This window comes from Leptonotus elevatus, chromosome 16 (genome assembly GCF_054856555.1).
Source record: "Leptonotus elevatus isolate MCC_2025b chromosome 16, RoL_Lele_1.0, whole genome shotgun sequence".
NCBI classification, from domain to species: domain Eukaryota; kingdom Metazoa; phylum Chordata; class Actinopteri; order Syngnathiformes; family Syngnathidae; genus Leptonotus; species Leptonotus elevatus.
The window spans coordinates 15,424,201-15,440,998 of record NC_141254.1 but is presented as its reverse complement, the minus strand read 5'-3'; the positions used below and the strand labels follow the sequence as shown (position 1 = coordinate 15,440,998).

The following is a 16,798-nucleotide window of genomic DNA, read 5'->3' as shown; positions in this document are numbered from 1 at the left end:
TGTTTTATTTATTACGAATAGGGACATTAAAGATAATAAATATTATAATTTAGCTTGTTTGAAAATATTACAGAACGGGTAGCACCGTGAACTAGAGCTTGGATGTTCTCGTCCATGTTTGGGGTTTCCCTTCTTTTTTTTTTACTACGACACTGCATGACTATTTAGATTCCATATAGGCTATGTACAGTACTTTGTTTTCAGCGAGTTGAGTAGGGCACGACCATATGTATGTTTTTTCTTTAAGGCCGATGCTGATAATTTGGCAGCAAAAAGTCCTGATGACTAATTCAAATAATTAAAAAAATCTATTAATACAATAACAAATGTGAATTATTGGCAGAACATGTGATTGTTTTACAATAATGTTTCCTTTAGTATTTGTTTAACTTTACAACTAAAGTGCTTCGGTGTACAGTACACTTTTCACAGAAGTGTGGCTGGCACTTCCAGGAACCAGCTATGAACAGGTATGTCACTAACTGATCTTTTTAGAATCGATTATTCCATTAATTACATGGGTAATTGGACCGTCCGTCAGTAACAAATATCTGTACGGAAACACGGAAGTGGCCAAATATTGGCTCCAGATGCTGGAAATATGGTTTCAAAATGTCGTCGTTTTGAGGCCAAAATGTTTGCGGTCGAGTTAGCTTCAACCAGCCCTAAATTAAATCAATCTTTTCCTGAAATTGTTTAGCCGTAATTGTCACGCTGATCTTGTGCATGAATGTCTGAATATTTGAACATATTTAAATACTGCCCCAGCACTCTGATTTAGTGAGCTTGACTCAGGTCACATCCATCATGGTGTGTTATAGCTGTGAGGTGACTTGACCGTTTAGGGTTGTGGTCATGTGCACGTATTATCCTCTCTCTTCAGTGGACATGAAAAGGAAATAGTCTTGAATAGCAGTGGGCTCTCTGGTAACTGTGCCGGACAGTGTACGTAAGGTGTATACACTCACCAGCCACATCATTAGAAACAGCCCCCCTATTATCGTGTGTACTTGGCCAAAACTGCTCTGACATGTCAAGACGCGCACGCCTGAAGAACTCTTATAGTTGTTCATTGGTATCTGGCACTGAGATGCTAGCGAAGGCCGTGCAGTAAGAGAGCTCAGCGTTCCGTGGATCAGATCCGCTTTCCTAGAATGTTCCTGCAATTCTAGATGGGATTTCAGTGAGAAGCAAAGTCCACACCTTGTTATGATCCTCAAAAGCATTCCGGAGTCATTATTTTACAATGTGCCACTTGTTCATACACATGTGTCGTAGGCTGTGTGTCAAATCAGTGACCCCACTGTTTCAGAGAACATCGTACTGATTCCACTTATGTGCCCCTGAGTGCAAACTAGTGCAAAATGTGTCGCCACTAAGGTCAACAACACGTATGCATTGTCAACGGTTATCAGTGTAACATATCTTTCTTCATCTCTCTCACTCGCTGTTATATGGTCAAACATAGGCACTACTGAAGAGTGTTCATTATGCAGGTAACAGAGCATTGTAATAAACTTGAGTCCACTGTGTGATATATATATATTTTTCCATTAACTGTTTAGTGCCAATGTTGCTCTTGTATGAACAGACGGGCTTGCCATTCCCATTAAAAAGACACTGCATTACCTGTCAAAGAGCAACATGTTCTGGAAGATACTGGATGCAATGGTGCCATAAGAAGGCCACTTACTTGAATATTACTGAAGTGGAAACTTAAACAAGCCCCTATTTTGTGTGTGTTTTAGCCATACCTATGCAAGTGTATGGGGAATATAGGTGGTTGTGTTTGTCTTATTTTGAATTAAATGGGGAAAATCTGTTAGAGATTTTAGGTATTGTATTACAAGTTACTCTTTTATTCTAAAGAAAGCGTTAACTATGCCTACAACATGTAATTTTGTGAATGGATTGGAAAACATTTACATTTTGTTTTATTTTTGCTTCCATTAAAAAAACAATAAAAGTGTTTTTTCAAATGGCTTTCATCTCCTGCATTGTATTTTTTCCCCATTACAATTACACAACATATTTATGTACCTGTTTATTATGATGTAGCCACTTGCAGACATCTAATTAGCTTGAGAGCTACAGTGTTTGTTTACAGGAATTCCCTCTAGCTCCTGACTTTGGTAACCAGCTTTTATTTTACATAATGAAATGTTTATGGCAATTTCCTGTCTTGAGTCCAGGTAGCTATGGCAACAAAAGAGAGTTAACTTAATTGGTTTAACTTTCATTCAGAAAAAGGATGTCAAAAGTGCTTGGTAAATGTCCTTCTGTAACCTGAGTTTTATTTAAAAAATATATATTTTAAATTTATGTATCCATTACATAATTATTATTATTTTTTTTTTTAAAGTGCGGTCGATAAATAGATATAAATATTCATAAATGCTTGATCCATTATATGAAAATATGGAATCTCTCGCACGCACACACACACACACACGAGCGCGCGCTTACACGCACATCAACTTTATTTAGTCCAGTGGGCGGGTCCAATCTGTGGCTGCACACTGGCTGCAAATGTTCTTCCAGTCTTCATACGAGCGTTGCATTCACAGCTCGCCTCCTGAGTCATACGAAAACCTTCGATGCCGGGAGCTGCGTGGACCGGTTTTTAACGGGTCGGATCTTCAGAGATCGAAATCTGTAAAAGAACGCTCACCCGACGTCAGTGGCAGCTCCGGCTCTGGGCAACTTATTTCCCCCTTCTTTTTTCTTTTTTGGAATGTAGCGCATCTGTTTCGTGTCGTTGCTTAAACAGCTTGTGCGTGTCTTTCCGTCTGGTTCCGTCTGACCTGCATTTCACACAGTCAGGTAAGACTTCAGCTTGGGACCGTTCACTACACTTTTCTTCTTTGATTTATTTATTTAGTTCATGCTTGTCTAGTTTTTACCTACGTAAATCGGATTTCGTTCAGTTTTGTGCAAAAAAAAACAAGCCAAAAACCCCAAAGTTGTTTCCCTAACAATGGGATGGCTGCAATTCATTCTATTAGCATTGTTGTCTGAAAGTGGAACGCACTTGACATATTTTCCTGGAATCAGATGCTGTGCAATCATAAATTGGCACCAGGAAGTCATAAACCTGTTTGGTTTGAAGAATGACTAATTAAAATGGAATCAAAATAAACATTAATCCATTCTCCAATAAAATCATCAGAGGAAAGAACGGTTATAAAAAGACAAAATCACAAGCGCTCTAATAATGTATGCTTTGTTCGGTCATTGCAGCATATTTTGTTATACATTTAATAATCCCCCGCATAAATACAACCTGTGACTGCTTCTCATAATTGAGCCAAGGCACATATTTTACATTAAAAAAGCTCAAAACCATTAAACAAAAAAAATGTCCTCCAAATGTATGCACTTGGTGTGAAAACCGGGACTGTTAAATTCAATTCAAGGCTGTTACTGTTGGCAACAGGTGGATACACAGGTAAATACTACCTTCTGCCATCTCGTGGAAGAGCATTTACTGTAATTGCTATGCTTGTCAATATACCTCGCTGGCATAACTGGATGAACATCTTGAGCGGTTTTTGCCAGCTCGATGTGTGAGTCGGCAGCCGCGAACGGCGATGAGGAGGATGTGTGCTGACAGCTGAGCAGGCCGAGCTGGGTTGCTCCACGGCTGAGTCAAGTGGGCTATTCGCCGCGCCATATGCTCCTTTTACATCACGCTGCTAAACATTCGGGCCAGCCTCATGACTCTCTGACGCTGCTATCGCCTTCTGCTGCTTATCTGCACTTGTGTCACTACAAACAACAAGTGGAACTCGATAACTGTAGTATGCTTGCTGGCATGAAAGCAAAACGTGCTCATAAAAGACATGCAAGGTCTTCTGACTAAGGCAGATGTTGATAGTGATTTAAATCCATACCAACCAATGTGCTGCGGGGAAAATTATGTCATTTCAACTGATTTAGCTGAAAATTATCATTTGATTACAACAAATAATAATGCACGGGAATCTTAATCATTGCTCATCTATCTATGACGGCGATGTATAGTGACAGTGATAGTGGCAGAGCGTCGGGTTCCGTCATCCACGTAGGCCCCTACTTTGTTGACTCTGCAATTAGATTATTATAAAAATCGTTCAGCCCTATTAGTGACATGCATAACAATAATCAACAACCTGTTTATTTCCGTATGCAGTCTATACTCTATGTGACATTTTTTTCCCCCCCCAGCCAAGTAAAATACAGTATGTGCCTTGGGTTAATAAATGCTGGGAAACACCATCCCATGGGTTGTCCTGTTTGCTCGTGTCCCTATTGCACAAATCAGGACTGCAAGTTAGCATGATTGATTATGCGCTGCTACTACTAGGTCCTAAATAAGATTTATTGGCTGAAGTGACTAATGCGATGGAGAGAGGAGCCAACCTAGTAAAATGCACACTAAGATGTCATAATACTGTTAGTACCCAAAGTTGAACTTCAGTTTCCCCCCCCCCCCCCCTCCAAAAGGAACCACGCGTTTTTATTAATAGGCCTACTTTTTCATACTTCAGGAAGCAAGAAACGTAATTTAATTTTGTTAATTTTTCACCATGTCCACCCCATGTCCGAGTTTCCAAATCTCTTGGCAAAAAAAAAGAAAAAGAAAAAGGAATGCTGCGGTGAGGGTTAGTTAACTGATGGCAGAGAGCCTCCTCTCTGATGTTACAGAGCATGTTGTGGGGGGAAAGTAGGTTACTGGGCCATGTCCTGCAAGCTTAAACTGAAGGCTCGTCTGAATATTGCTAGAGCTGCTTAGTGTGACTGGGCATGCACAAATGGCTGAGGTCTGTGTAGCAGCAAAAGGGCTCGTTCGGGCCCGCTGTCTCTTTAAGGAAACGGTGCCTGGTCGCTCCGCATAAGGTTGAATGTTGAATGTTCGAGCCATGTTGATTCATCTCTTAACGCACGGAATAGACTCCAACCTGCTTGACTAATGTCACAGGAGGCAAAGTGCAACATGAATTAATGCTTCTCTAACGTGGCCAATCAAAAAGGAGCATCTTTGTAAAGGCAGAATCTCCTTTGGGTTGTCCGAGTGTCTATAATGTTGTGCGTACATCAGGACAAGTGTTAATAATGATAATGTTTCTGAGCACTTAGCATGAGAGCTAGTTAGGATGTGCTCATGTTATTGATACTTATGCACTCTGTTAATATACAGCCTGTGTGCATCTTGCGTTTTCCCACATTTCCGGAAATACGGTAACAGACATAAATCATGTCAGCTAATGAAGGGTTAGGGGTTTCCGGATACAACATATTCCATTTAATGTTTTATGTGCTACCAAAATAGGGTAGTGATTTCATGAAGTTTTGAAATACATCATCAGTTAATACAAGCCGTTTAATCTTGAGGCAAGGATTCAGATTGATTAAGGTTTTATCATTTAAAATGGCAATTTTAGAAATAGTGGTCAGCACCTGGTTGCATGCGGCCCATTTCAGATGAACCGAAGACTCTAAAAACTCAGTGACTTTTGATCTATTAAATTCATCTGTTGGTATTTGTAACTGTAGATGTGTTTTTATTCAACATGCTAGATAGAAGTAATACATATTTTATTGAAGAAACCAGCTAACACTCACACCAAATATTTCCATCAGTGACCTCTACTTGCATAAAATCATTTAGTCTACATTATTATTCACATTCATCATACTGTACACTCAGAATTGAACAGAACACGACTGCACACCTTATCCTTTTAATTTACTTGAAAGATATTTGTTGCTGTGTTCGTATTGACCAATGGGGAAAGCGGCAGAACCTTGAAACGGAAAAACTGCGACTACTTTAAATGAAGCGACCTAAAGTAAAGAAAACCCAGCAACAAAGGCCGACAGCAACCGGGCATGCGCCACCGTCAGATCTGGCGCCTTGAAATTAATGGAACCATAAGGAATTTGTCATGGATAAATTGATGAATGTATTTGGGTCCCGACAGTGCAAACTTGCTGTAGTCAGGAGAACTGATTCAAGTAATGTATCTCGGCGAATGAAAAGACTCAGTGATGTCTATTGAGGATCAAAGGTTGAACCAAGTAATAAGAATCTCTTACCAGATGATCCATCCAGCCATTGTTACACCGCTTATCCCGTTCAGGGTCACTGCGAACTGGAGCCTATCCCATCTGACCTCGGGCTAAAGGCAGACTACACCGCGGACTGGTCGCTAGTCGATTACAGGGCACACGGACAACACATTCACACTCATGTTCACACCGAGGCAAATAAAACCATATCCGTGACTTTATCAGATGATGTTAGCCTTTAATTTGATTCAATGCCATCCTTACAAACAGTATTTCTGCTACTCATTCAATCGATTTCCCTGATAAGGAGACACAATGGATTTCACTGTAATACAGTACGCTGATTTTAAGTAAAATAGCGAGATTTATACCAATTAAAATTAAAATAGAAAAAAATTAACTAGTGCATTGGAGTCAGTCGGAACTTGGAAGTCAAGTTTTCAATTTACTTCAAAATAACAACCTAGTATGGAATATAAAATAATTATATTGAGCTACATACAAAAAATTTATAAAATAAATCAGGAAATATGAAAAGATGAAAAACTGTTTAATGCTAATTATAGCTGACCTAAGTGCTTGGTTCCCTATTTTATCTTCATGTAAAAACATGTATGATAGGAGGAAATGTCATCAGCAATTCAATATTCATATGCAGTATAGTGAAGAGTAAAAATCAACTGTTGGCCTAATCCCAGAGACTTACAGTACTGTATGTCATGTCTCTAGTTACACTCTATTGCTTTGACACCACACTGAAACTGGATATAGAGTAGCACCTTTCCAAGGTTATTGAACTACATAAACAACAGTCTTTGTCGCGGTCTTGCTGGGGAAAACCATTGTTAACCTGACCGGAAAAGGGTCGTTGGAAACTGTTTAGACAAGAGCAGATGCTTTGAAAGCTAGGAAGTATTTTTGTTGTCATACCTGTTGCGGGCTGAATTGAATAGGAATACTCCTTTCCTTGAAGAAAAACTTTCAGTGCAGTTCTTTCATTCTCACTTTCATTATTTAGAGTCCCTGTAAAGGGAAATAAATGTCTTTTGAATTTGACACATGATAAAGCTAGCAAGCAGCTAGCTAGCTAGCTAGCTAAAGGCTTCCAGGACTCCTTTCGACGGCCTCGTGTGCAGTGTCTCTTCCTCGCTTGGGAATCTTAAATAACGACACCAAGATGTTCTGCAAATTGTGGCAACCAGGGAGGATGAACTTTCAGGGTGTAGGCATAGCTAGCAAGCTAACAGGATGGGCCTAGTAACTCACAATTGTGGCGGATAACCACTGATGCGACTCAAGACAGTTTTAACCGTATATAGTGGAGGAGAGGGTACCAGACGCGCAAGTGCTTCTTTAGGTGCTGTCTGAGCCACATACAAAAAATAAATAAAATAAATCAGGAAATATGAAAAGATGAAAAACTGTTTAATGCTAAACCTCTACCTTTCAGTACTACATAGGTCTTTGTACATGTTTGCAGCAATCATCTTCAAACGTAGTAGAATGTATCCTCGGAATTCCCTTTACGGCAACAAAGAAAAAACTTCTCATACAGCAACCAATCTGAACTATTCAGTCTCATTTACGCCGATCTCTATGAGTCTCACACGTTAAACCTGCCTTATGTTTTGTAATTCATGGATGGAGTTTTTCAGGAGTCTAAACTTGGGAACTGGTTGAACAGCACACTCGTGTCTTTTTAAACAAGATACTGTCAAAGTACACTATCTTGTGTGCTCGATTGGTCGTTTGGTAACCTGCGCTCTCTGTGGCCTGGTTGGTGAGCAGCTGCTAATTCTGGTTTCTACGTGTGGACATTAGACAAATGCCACTGAATGAGTCACAGTCACTTTTGCCTTCATTCATGGTCGTACGTGGGTTGCTCCACGTCTTACCAGACTGTTGTCTCCTTATTGTTGCAAGTCAACTTTATTCGGGCAGTGGAACTATGTTGCACATGACTCTCTAGACTATGACTGGTATTCGTGTCATCCTCTTTGACCTTGTAACTATGACAGACCAAATGTTCAGCTCTGGTTATATAACTTTCACTACAGACGTCATCGCCCTTGCTGCTGTCGCCGATCTCTTGCTCCAAAGCACACAGTCATTGTCCTCAGTAGCTCCAGGCCCTCATTCACTGAGGCATGGAAAAGGAGATTTCATGTGTGTGTTTTTTTATATACGCTTTTTTATTTGAAGCATGAACCAAGTTGATTTACTTTGAGATAAGCATCTGGACGTTAAGTGTGGCCAACAAGTCTATTAGTTATGTGTTCTTTAAGGAGCAGGGGTGACTGATTCTCTCATTTGTCTCTCATATGTCAGCGTGATAGTTGATTCACACAACTTCTTCCTTTCATTCACAACTACAGGTCACAATAGAGAAATGGGTGGACCACTAAACTTGGTACTCCAAAGGCCAACGATTTACAATCTGCATTGGCCACTTGACTGTGTGTGACCTATTTATGACTCATATCTTTTGCTTAGGGTGTTGGCTGCATGTGCCATGACAGCATGGCTCGTCGTCGTGGAGTTAAACACAAAACACCATAAGCAAGTTCAGTCTGACGCTGAAATGACTTTGTTTAATTTACATCAGGGAAATCACCTTTAATCTATAGTTTAGTTTCTTTCATTCTTACCAATAACTATTTTTTTACAGAGTATATGGTGTATTGGCAGTTCCTATTACAGACGTTCCAATAACTTTTCAATTTATTGTTAATCCAAACAGCAGCACCTAAGGAAGTATGGATCTGAAATGTATTATGAACAAATATCCTGCATAGTAGTAAAGATGATCTTATGTTATGTGTAATTAACTTTCCATTTTTTTTATTATAATAAATGCTTGATTATCTTTGGGGTGCAATGCACATTCATATTATTTGATTTTAAGGTCCAGTTTCACTTGACACACTGTATATTGTAATATTGGCTTCTCAACTCCCCCCCCCCCCCAACTTGCCGCTACGACTATAGATAGTATCATTTGTATATAAAATTGCTCTCCGTAGTTCTCTGAGAGCACCACTGCCACCTACTGTAGTGGGTGCACAATTGCACTTTTTTCTAGTGTGGCAAAAAAAACCATGTTCCCCGGGGATCAAACGCGACGCCCCTGACCCCGCATCGCACCGCACCCCTCATTTGAGAATAACTGATTTATTTGGTAAAAAAATTAATGAAGTCAAAAAAGCAAAGCATAGAACCGCTTAATTTTATTTGAACATGTCTTCTCACAATGGCCTAATCCGGTGATTGTCAACGTGTGGTACGTGAGTCCCTCTAGTGGTAGGCAGAATAATCATTGCCCAAATATAGATCACAGTATTTACAGTACAGTACAGTATTTAACTTTTAAATTCAATATATTTTCATTTAATCTTAATAACAATCTGTTGTTAAACATTTAAGTAAAATTTTACTTGATCTATATACTGTATATCTACTTTCAAATGTCATTAAACTTTGATATGCAATAAATTTCAATTGAAATATTTATATATATATATTTACCCCTCTATATTTAAGCGCAGTGTTTAATGTTCAAACTAAGCATCATGTTAGGATGACACAATCTTATTAGGGCCGTATTAGAGCTAAATTTTCTGTCGACCAATTTTTGCGGTCGACAAACGATTTAGCCGAATTTCCCCCCCACCCCTAAATCATATTAAATACAATTTATTGTTTTTAATGAACACATGGGCCGACTATGCTTTTGCATTTTAATGTTTGTTGTAAGTAAGTTGTAAATAGTTGGTGTTAAAATGTGCCATTTGAACAACTTTATGGGTGCGGTTGGCCATGCAAATTTTTCACTGGCATATGGATTAGTTATGACAGCAAGAGTTTTTATTTCATGAATCACAGCAGATTTTTGCTGTCTGGATGATTCATAAACTTCCTATGGAGGATTTTTTTTTAATTTTCTGATTTACGTCAGCCAGAGAGTGTCCTGTACTTTTCCTTGTATGTAACCTACATAACTGCCTGAAGTCTTTCCTCTGAAAAGCTACAAAATCTGTAATAGATAGAGATTCTACAAATTATTAAGCCACAACCATCACTGGTTGTGTTTGGGAAACTGGTTTGCCTCTCTGTGATGCAACGTGATGAAAGGACCAGTTGTGTATGAGACCTGGAAGTGATTTAAGAGTCTTGCTCAAGGACAATGTACAATAATTATGACCATGACAAATCAAGGTTTTTGTTCACATATTGTGGCCTTCAGGCATCAAAACAATTTATCATTGTACTGTACTCTTATTTGGAAATTAAGTCAGTATGATTATTTTCCTTCTTCCCAGAGTGCTAACGATCCAGACGTGTTTTTTTTCTCTCTCTCATCATTAAAAATGTAGATGTTATTAACCCACTTTCTCGGTCAGTCATGTTCTGATTATATGCACACTCATTTGTCATAGAGAGCAGGCCCCTCACTTGAGAATAAATGACGTCTACAGCTGTAGAAAGTTAATTACATAAACATGCAGGGCATAATTTTTTTTTGTTTGGAAGGAAGTTGTCAAGCCTTTTGTGTTTGCAAATGAAACAGAATGCATGTGCAAATGCAGTTCAGCACAGAGCCCTTTTTGTCTGCCAGGTACCTTAAGGACAAGACTTATTTCCTTTTCTTCCCTTTCTTGGGAGAAAGATGGATTCAATAAAAGGGACTTGTGCTCCTTAGAAATATGGAAGACGGTGTTTCATAACAAGGAAAATGCAAGCAAGAGACAGGAATGAAGACATAAAGTCATTTTTTCCATGGCCTGCTTACAAAAGGCTGTTTGAGTTCACTGGAGAGCCGCTGTATGGAGCGAGAGAGTGGCTGCTTGTGGTTTCGCTAGCCAGTAAAAATTTGTCTACAAGATGTGTTATGTTTATTAGCACGGTGGTCCTACGTCTTATCTGAAGGACGTCATCATCTTTGTGTAGTCAGTAAGTGAAACCAAAATCGGAGCTTGAGACGTTGCTACAAAAAACGAAGCAGCATTGCCCTTTCCGCCCGTGCCCTAGAATCATGACCCACATATTTGCTCACACACTGCGTGTCTTTTTCCTGACCAGCAGCACACAATAACAGGCCTCGAGTAATGTGATGATTCATTGAGAATTGTCGAAAGCGTATACTTTAGAGGAAATTTCCAAATAGATTTATCTGATGAAAGAATATTTGCTACAGAGTAGACATCTGCTTTTCTCATCAAAATGAGGCAGCCCGCCTACAAGTACCGTATGAATTCATGCTGTGTCTGGGAAGTGTTTAGTTTGGGTAAAGTGTCCTTGAAATAATTTTGTGTTGTCATTTAAGTGTAAATTTGAGACGTGAGTGAAGCAAAATCAATGGAAAGCGAATTTAACATTTAAAGAATAACTCAACACAAACATTTTCTCTACAATATTAAGTAGCAAAATCCACCCTTTTTTATCCATCTCAGGAGGCGGCCATTTTGCCACTTGCTATCAACTGACAATGACATCAGAGTGGCTCAGGGCACAGGTAACGACCAATCGCGGTTCACCTGTTTTCTCAGTTTGGTCATGTGATGTTCGCAAGCCGGACCGTCATTACCTGTATCCTGAGCCAACTGTGATGTGATTTTCAGTCGGCAGCAAGTGGGAAAATGGAAGCCCCCCGGGATGGATAAAAACGCAACCTGTGCTAGCTTTAACGTAACCATCTGCTGTCAGCTAAAGGATCATCTGCGGTCAAAATTAATAAAAAAAATGTGGGTGATTAATTAATTAGTTAACACTAACTTTGACAGCCCTAGTAACGTTGCTAGTATCCTTAATTCACATGGCGGGTATCAGCAAATTGTAAATATTTTTGAACTTGCCATGGAAATGTAACCTGTACTCGGACTGCAGTTGGCACTTAGCATTTTAGCAGTTAACATCACACTGATAAAAAGAATGTATATAGAAAAGATTATTGAGGAAAACTTTAAGTAGTTCAAGTCAAAAAGTAACTCATATTACCACACACTATAAAATGTATGTTGATTTAAAAAAAATAATGTATACATATATTGGTGAAATTACCTTACAGCTAGCGATACTTAAAGAAACTTAAAGACCTAAAGAAATTTGAATGTTACATAAGAAACGATCAAATCGATTGTTTATTGTATTTTCTAGTGTCTTAGATTAAGTTCAACTTTTGAAATAAATTGACATTATGATGACATTTTGTTGAGGTCCAAATTAAGCATTCAACCTTCAAAGTATCACTGCAGTAAATAAGTTTCATGAAGGTAATAGTTTGACCCTGCAACTATTTCTATTTCCATTGTTTCCAATGGAGAGAAATTGTTTTGATCAGAGTTAAGATTTATTGAAGACAATTACATTTCCTATAGGTGTGACTTGTGAATAATTGTCTGTGTATTCATCAGCCCTGTGGTTGACTGGTGATTAGGCCAGGGTGCGGTGCCCAAAGACAACTAGGAAACTATTTAACATCAGTGTTTTCCAACTGTTAGTCAGCCAAAGCCACCAAGCAAAAATAACAAAATGTAAACACATGTAAATGCTTGTAAAATGCTCTAGCCTCAGTTTAATCACAAATGTTACTTAGAGTGAAATCACAGCTTTCGTTTAGTTTAACACAGAGCTATTGTTCTGTTTTATGAATGGCAACAGGTGGATACCCAGGTTAATTGTATCTTCCTGCCATCTAGTGGAACACCATGTAATTGTTTTGCCTGTCACTATACATCACTGGCATAAATCACCGAACAAAGATACATTTGTAGTAAATAGATGATGATAATAATGATAATTATTGTGCATCTTCAGCCAGGTCACATTCCAAATTATTCACAACTATTTTGAAAATTGATAAATCATTTAGAGACCTTGTTTGAAATTTCAACTTCTCAACGGTATATATTGTCAGATTTTTGTAGTCTTGTCGTCTTGCTGCTTGATTGTGAAATCCGTTCCTCTAATGTATTATGTCCTTTTGTATCGCCATTCATTGACAAACACTAATGACTTTGACTCTGCACTACTCCATAAAATTAATGTCTGAATGTATTTGTTTGGCGCACATCGAATCTCGTGGCTTGTTTGGTATGGTTGCTTCGGTTGGAGGAAAGACACCACACACGGTTGCCATGGCAACACAGAGGGAACAGCACTTCCAGAGTCTTAATTAACGACAGCCAGCGCTCCAACAGAGGGCCACGATGACATAATCAATACCGGCGACTCATACAATCTGCGGGGCCTCACGTCTCAGTGATGATTTAAACCATTCAGTTTTTCCTCTCTCTAAAGCCCAGCACTCGGAAGGAAGGAACAGGATGTAAAGAACACAACAGCTTTTATTATGTAGTCAGGTCTTCCTCAGAGCAGGAAATGTCATCTTATTATCTAATAGCAATAGCATGACCTACATAAAAGAGCAGAACTAATCCCCACGTAGGCGGATGGTGAATAATGCAGGAAAATGTGGGAGATCTTAATGAATCTTAGATGTCTCACACTTGTTGCCACTTGTCGGATGCTGGCACAACAAAATTTTGAACATCCTATACTTTTTAATGACTGTGGCTTTATTCACTTCGTAGATGCTTTAAAGCTCTTGTATAAACTTTATTTGGCGGCAAATCATATACGTTACACGGATGGATGATAGAGAGATTGATATCTTGATTGTGAGCCAGATACATAAATAGATAGATTGATTGATAGCCAGATAGTTTGCCAAATAGATAGCCAGATAGGGAGATAGCCGGTTAGCTAGCAAGCCAGATAGATAGCCAGTTAGCTAGCAAGCCAGTTAGATAGCTAGCCAGATGGATAGATGGATAGATAGATAGATAGATAGATAGATAGATAGATAGATAGATAGATAGATAGATAGATAGATAGATAGATAGATAGATAGATAGATAGATAGATAGATAGATAGATAGATAGATAGATAGATAGATAGATATGATGATCATGATGGACTTGTTTTAAACAGAAGTGGCAAGCTTAGTAGCTACACAAAGTGATGTGGAAGGCCGGACCTTGAGTTTGACATCTGTACTGTAATGGTTTCAAATTGTGACTTGCAATGAGTAAAAATTCAGCACAAGCCATCATTTAACTTCCCCTGTTACGTTGTAGCAGCTGTTAAGATAATACCGCCCACTGCATATCACAGTTAGCTTTCCCACCCCTGGGGAGGACATTCCTGCTCATTGCGGTTACACGCTACACAATAATTACATTGATAGGCGATTGACAGACTTAATTAGAAGCGGCGAGACAAACGTGGACTGAAATCCTAGTCACACCAGACTGAATTTTATGTAATTGAAGAGGAGGTTGTACTGCACGTGCATACTAGCAATCTATACCATAATGCCAAAAAGAAAAAAAGTGGGCCAGAGTGTTGGTTGAGCGTGTGGTTGCCAATTCCAATCAGATATGTTGACTAGAAAAGCTCTGTTTAAAACCAATTTATGAATACTTTTATTATTATTGGTACAAGTGTTTTAGGGGCCATGTCTGATGTTATTGGCCGCTAAAAATGGCTTCCAGCCCGTATTTTGGACATCCTTGATCAGTGAATTAAGTTGTCAACAAAAATGTACTACCTCATTATATATATTTTTTGTGGTGCCTTCACTGTTGACAGCAGACTTGACAGTTTAACATGGTACTTATCTTGAGTTTGCCATTACGCGTCATTTGACACAGTATGTCATTTCTAATGGCGATGAGTTACACGCTACTAGTGATTACCACAGAGCCATAACTGCAAATATGTCATAATGACACAAATTGTTTTTGAGTGAGCAGATGACATTTAAAAGAGGAAAGTGATGCAATTTGATGAATGTCCATGTGCCAGATTTATGATGAAGTCCCTCCCATGCTAGCAGAAAGTAATGGATGGCAATGTGAATTAATTTGCAGATCTTGAGGCAGCACTGTGGACAAGTTATTTGCACATCTGCATTGAAGACTAAATTGTCTATAGGTCTAAATGTGAGAGTGCGACTGGCTTGCAAACGCACGCTATTCTAATCTATTCAAATGCACCTGCATATACAGTATGCATCACATCTCACAAAGAAAGGTACACGATTGACAATATGCCAGCACATAAAGTACAAAGCCAGGCAGATTCCTTTTTATCTTCCTTGTCTTTCGCCAGCACAGCACAACAATTGTATGTCAGGATGTGCTCAAAATTGCACATTCCAGTGAATTATGTATAATATGATAATGCAACATCTCTGGATGAAGAATGTGTATCATAATGATGTGTTTTATAACTATTATAAACCTAATTACTAACATGGTGAGGTTTTCTTGCATCCTGTCTTAAAGATTGATCAATGACCTTTATACTCAATATAAAATTTGCTAGATCATTGATTCATCATAACTCAGCAATTTTTTATTAAGTACAAACGCTTAGTCTTCAGTCAATGCTTACAGTAATTTCTCATCTAGTTGTTTTGCATTCGGTTTATTAATTGCTGTTTTTGATGGATCGCTGCTTGCTGTGTGCAAGCAAACTACAGCCTGACGTACTGCTCTGTCAGCTTTGTGATCTGATAGGCCTGCCTTTAGACTCTATGTAAGGTTACTATAGTTACAGGCCAAAACGCCACTGCAATCTGGCTTTGCTGAGCGCCACCTACTTGGTCAGTGTTGAGCATCCACCTGCCGCTTATGTATTAAAATTAAAAATTAGTGGTGCACTGATTTTCACAGTGGGGTATAAACACTTTTTAATAAAAAATAAATAAATTACAATTAAAGTGGAAATCAAGACAAAAAAATGTTAATGAACTCATTCACTCCCAACTATTTTCACTGAAGCAATCCCCTTCACTCAGTTTTACTGGATTTTTACTGATTTTGCAAGGCCCACAAAATAATGTGTTCTGTTACTATAAAAACATGGAACCTACCAAAAGAAAGATTAGAGTCTCTTCTTTCATCAGGAAAAAAGTATATTTCTATCTGTTTCCATTTTGCAGCAATTACTATTAGAATATAGCTACGTTTCCTCATTATTCACAAATCTGATTAGAACTGTGGGTAAATTAGCTTTTTTCAACATGGCCCTGGTTGATTTATTTTGCTCTGCTGCTACCTGCTGTCCGTTTTTGTAATAACTACAATTTCTTCAACCGTTCTCAGCAGTTGAGAGTCTGCAACAAAGCCTCCAAGTTTTAGCATGAAAAAAACCCCGTATAAATATTTCTTTGGGACACTTAAAACATTTAAAATAGAACGTGTTTATACGTTTTTTGGGAGCAAATGAGTTAAGCGGCAAAATTCGCCAATTTTTAATCCATCTCAGTGGGCGGCCATTTTGCCTCTTGCTGTCAACTGAAAATGACATCACAGTTGCTCAGGGCTCAGGTAACGACCAATCACGGCCATTTTAAGTCAACAGCAAGTGGCAAAATGGTCGCCCCCTGAGATGGATAAAATCAGGTGGTTGGGAATAATATTCCACAAATACTAATCTGAATTCTGTGTTTAGACTAGTGGTAGTAGTTTTACTGTAATTATTTAAACAAAGAAGACGCATGTTGCCATCATTCATAAACAAGCATTCCCTAGTTCAAAATTGTTTAGTTCTCTTTTGGTTTTCTTTCTGTTGCATTCTTTTAATTTACTGGAACACATAAATAGCAATTAACAGCTCTTGACCAATCGCTGACCAGTGAAATGTCCAGATCTTTTCACACATGTGAACCAAACTGCACTA

At 38.6% G+C, this 16,798-nt stretch overlaps 1 protein-coding gene across 3 annotated transcripts in view; it reads left to right on the top strand.

Annotated features, from left to right (window-relative positions):
• Positions 1-2,517: 2,517 nt before the first annotated feature.
• The window catches only part of npas2 (neuronal PAS domain protein 2), a 40,292-nt gene continuing 26,011 nt past the window's right edge, over positions 2,518-16,798 (top strand). For all 3 annotated transcript variants that reach the window (XM_086098000.1, XM_086098001.1, XM_086097998.1), the window contains exon 1: positions 2,518-2,823. The gene's annotated coding sequence lies outside the window, so the exon portion shown is untranslated. The remainder of the gene's footprint in view (positions 2,824-16,798) is intronic.